Consider the following 4,977-nt stretch of genomic DNA (forward strand, 5'->3'; position numbering starts at 1 on the left):
AAAAAAAAAAAAAACCAAGAATGCACTTTGGTTGGTAATTTGGCTTTTATCTCTCAACGGATTCCTTGGAGGATCAGACAAACCGCAGAATCAGTATGAGTAACTCCATATGGTTCGGTCTATTGGTCCAAGAGTCCGAGTACAGGAGCTCAAGCTGCAACAGCCTCCTGTGAGTCTCATTTAACACGATGAGCATGTCCACTAAGAGATTAGATATTCCAGGACTGGAGAGGCAGTTCAGCAAGTTAAAGGCATATACTCCTCTTGCAGAGTATCTATGTCAGATGGGTCACAGTCACATGTAACTCCAGTTCCAGGGGATCCAGTATTTCTGTAGGCACTCACATTTATGTGCATATGTCTACATATAGACATATACATAATTTAAAATAATAAATATTTTTTGAAGTGATTAGGAGCAGGAAATACGGTTCAATGATTAAGAGTACTGGCTGTTCTTCCAAAGGACCTGGATTCAATTCCCAGCAATCACATGGCAGCCCACAGTCATCTGCAACTCCAGTTCCAGAGGATCTGATGTCCTCCTCTGGCCTTTTAGGACACAAGGCATATACACAAGGTGCACAGATACCTGCAGGGATGAAAAACAAACAAAGAACACATAAACAAAATTAAAAGCTAGGCACCGTGTTACACATGCCTTTAATCCCAGCACTTGGGAGGTAGAGGCAGGTAGAGAAAAGATGATTTCTGAGTTTGAGGTCAATCTGTTCTACAGAGAAAGTTCCAGGACAGCCAGGACTACACAGAGAAACTGTGAGACTCAAAAGTCCCAAACAAACAAACAAACAAACAAACCAAAATATCACCAAAGAACAATACATTTTAGAAATAATAATCTGCCAGGTATGGTGGCGCACGCCTTTAATCCCAGCACTCGGGAGGCAGAGGCAGGCGGATNTCTGAGTTCGAGGCCAGCCTGGTCTACAGAGTGAGTTCCAGGACACCCAGGGCTACACAGAGAAACCCTGTCTCGAAAAACCAAAAAAAAAAAAAGAAAAGAAAAAAGAAAAAAGAAATAGTAATCTTAGAAAGAAACATAACTCTAGTTCCAGGATGCTTGATATACAGACATACATTGGAACAAAATACTCACATGAATAAAAGAATTTTTTTTTTAATTTTAAAGAGGGTTGTGGAGATTGGTCAGTGGTTAAGAGGACCCAAGTTCAATTCCCAGCACTCACACGGCATTTCAGATCTCTTCATCAGTCCCGTTCCAAGATTTATATGATATACAAATATATATGTGAGCAAAACTTACATAGAAATCAAACAAAATAAATCTAAAAACAGTTTTAAAGCTGGACATGGTTGTACATACCTTTAATCCTAGTACTCCGTGGGCAGAGAGGCAAAAGGATCTCGGTGAGTTTGAGGCCACCCTGGTCTACAGAGTATGTGCAAGGACAACCAGGCTACGTGGTGAAAGACTGTCTTAGAGAGGCAAGGGGTTTTTCATAACATCTCCGACTTGTGTCAAGATGAAGTTAGCTATCTCCTTCCCAGCTGCCATCTGTGTGCACGGCCACAGAAGTAGCTGAGGCAGCTCTGGGTGGGGAGTGGAAGGTTGTGAGGTCTGATTCCGTGGTGGGAATGACAAACAAGGCCTTGCCCGGAAGCAAAGTATCCTGACCCACAGTGCATCTGATGTTGAGTGGGGACATTCTTGTTATACACCAAGAGAGAGGAATCACAAGTCTATTGGAGGATGCAGATGCCAAGCTGAGGTTTCCAAACTTGGTTATTGTGAAAAATAAAAGGAAGATCACTACATTGCTGACAGATGCCCCTGTGGCTGGGGTCCCCATAGGACTAGCAGAATCTGAAACTTCTCCATCTCTCTAAAGATGATGTCCAACAGCCAGCGTGTTGTCGAAAATAAGAAGGTAAGAAGCTCAGGACCGAACCCCCAAAGCTTCAGTATCTTGTTACCCAGCATGCTCTGCAACACAAATACCCATCTATTGCTCTGAAGAAACAGAGAACTAAGATAGTTAGGAGGAAGCTACAGGATTTGCTAAACTTCTGGCCAAGAGAATGGAACCAAAGAAAAAAAACACCAGGAATAGATTGTCAAGAGATGCAAGAGATGTAGGCTGTCCTCACTGAGAGCTTCTATTTCTTAGTCTAAATACAGAAGAAGAAAAAAAGAAAAGAAAAAAGAAAGAAAGAAAGAAAAGAAAAGAAAAGAAAAGAAAAGAAAAAGAAAAAGAAAAAGAAAAAGAAAAAGAAAAAGAAAAATCTTTAAGAGTAGCAAACATTCAGAGCTGCGAGGGGGGGGATAAAAATAAAATTATTCAATTCACAAGTAAATGGATGGAGTTGAAAATAATCACTCTGAGTGTAGTAATCTAAACCCAGAAAGAAAAATTCCATGTAGTCTCACTTATATGTGGATATTGCCTTGTGGATATGTATATTTAAATTGAAGTACCCATAGGAGGCAGTATAGTAGTAAAGGCCCAAAGGTGGGGGCAGTGGGAGTCTTCAAGGGAAGGGAATATATAGAATGTTGGTAGTATAAAGGGGTATGGAAGGCCAGTGATATCAAAGAGAGAAAGGGGAATAATGGAACAGGAAGGGTTAAATACAATGGGGAATGGGAGGGCAGGGTAGAAGCAGGAGTATGGGATAATTAACCTAGAGGCATAAGTTATAAACTAGCTATGTGATTTAGGGTTTCATTGCTGTGAAGAGCTACCATGACCAAGGCAACTCTTATAAAGGCAAACATTTAATTGGAACTGGCTTACAGTTTCAGAGGTTCAGTTCTTTATTGTTGTAGTGGGAAGCAGGGCATCATGCAGGCGGACTTGGTGCTGGAGGAGCCAAGAGTTCTGCATCTTGATCTGAAGGGCAGCCAGGAGGAGACTCTGATCTACAGGCAGCCAGGAGGAGACTCTCTTCTGCACTAGGTAGAGCTTGAGCATAGGAGACCTCAAAGCCTGTCTACAGAGCAACACACTTCCTCCAACCACAACCTACTCATACAAGGGCTCTTAATAGTGCCACTTCTCATGGGCCAGACATACTCAAACGACCACATTATGGTAGCTGGAACTGAGAAAGGGAGTTAATAAAAAGCCTAGAAACCAAGTTGGGAGAGAGTGGAAGAAAGAGACCATGATTATGACTACTTCCATGATCAGACAAGCAACAGATGATCACCCCTCCAATTGGGCAGAAACGTCTCACAGAGGGTGTGCTGACCACTGACTAGCCCTGCCGCATTCACAGAAATGACTGATCCCAACATTACTTCTGCCTCTGCTCAGTTTCCCATTACAAATCCCATGAAAGTCTTGGTGGGTCTTTTATTTCAGCTCCTTCTCTGCAAAAGTGTATATCCCCTTTCCTATTTTCTTTAACCTTAGCATCGATCCCTATTTATCATTTAACACATTTTCCTTCCTTTTGCTCCCCCACCTCAGTGAAAGCTTCATAAAAAACAGTGACATTCTTCCATGAACCACATCCACACACTGCCTCTGTTAGAGCCTGACATACAGAGACAATTGAGACAATTAAATGAAGCAAAGTATTATATCATGCCCCCAAATGAGGTATAATCAGCCTGAAAATGAGCATAGTGTGACAATGAAGGTTCGAATTCTTACAAGCTGTGGTGGTTTGAATATGCTTGGCCCAGGGCGTGCCTTGGGAAGGCCAGTCCATCCAAATGGGCTGTTATGTAGTTATGGTGCTTTATGGAAAATGACCTCCCATTTGATTCCCAAAGGGCAGTGTGGGAACCCTTGTCAGATCACTTTTCATAAAGTTCATCCTGGAGTCTCCCAATTGTGAAAGTGTGAGTTTCTCCATCTTTTTAAGAATTTGTTGCTCTGAAGCCTGCTCTTTGAACAGCAGTGGCATTGACATCGTTGGCCACCGCTGGATGAGAGGTGTCAAAGTACTGCAGGAGGACTCGCTGCCTGACCTGCGACATGGTGGACGCAGATGACCGCTCTGGGGAATATTCCTGCATCTTCCTTCCTGAGCCCTCCAGCAGGCACGATGAGGCTGTCCACATTCAGCTCCCTGTCTGCCACCTTGTTAGCACCCAGACTCTCCTCCCTGCAGCAGGAACAATGGCTTCTTGAAGTTTTGACCCCGGCTCCAAGGCTCCAACTGCACATGCTGGTGGCACCCACCAGAACTAACTAACTAAATAAATAAATAAATAAATAAACAAATAAACAAACAAGCAGGCCCCCACATACTGGGCCACATCTGCAGGCCAGCAGTTCAGTTCAATAGTGTCAGGATACCAACAGTCCAGTTCAAACACAAATAAGCAGCAGCTGCGTGATCCAGCAGAAACAACCAGGCCTCCGCTGAATTGGCATCAGTCAGCAGGAGTGACCAGAACTAACCAGAAAGTCTGGCTCTCTGCCATGTCTCTCTCAAAGAAGTGAAGATCAGAGAAGATGTGAGACCAACAAAGCATTTGCACACTAGCTATGAATGTCTGCTGGGTTCTACTTATATTCTCTACAAACATCATGTGTCTTCTCACACGCCTTGCTTCAGCAAAACATCACATGAGTCTGCGTCACATGACACAACCAGAAATTTCCACTACACCCTCCTCCTAGCTGCCTGAAAGCCAGTCTTCTCTCAGCTGCCTATGGATGAAGATGTAGAATTCTCAGCTCCTCCAGTGCCATTCCTGCTTGGATGCTGCCATGCTTCCCACCATGATGATGATGGACTGAACCCTGAACCTGTAAGCCAGGTTAAATGCTGTCCTTTATAAGAGTTGCCTTGTTCATGGTGTCTCTCCACAGCAATGGAAGCCCTAAGAAGTAATCACAATTTATAGTCCAAACATGGAGGGCTGGTATACATAATGTTTTATATCTATCAGTCTGGTCTACTCAGAAGACAAAGACAGCACAGTTACTTGAATAGGAAAATATTCAATATGGACCATTATGCAGTCAGCATGGAATA

Source organism: Mus pahari, chromosome 3 (assembly GCF_900095145.1).
Source record: "Mus pahari chromosome 3, PAHARI_EIJ_v1.1, whole genome shotgun sequence".
In the NCBI taxonomy this organism is placed as follows: domain Eukaryota; kingdom Metazoa; phylum Chordata; class Mammalia; order Rodentia; family Muridae; genus Mus; species Mus pahari.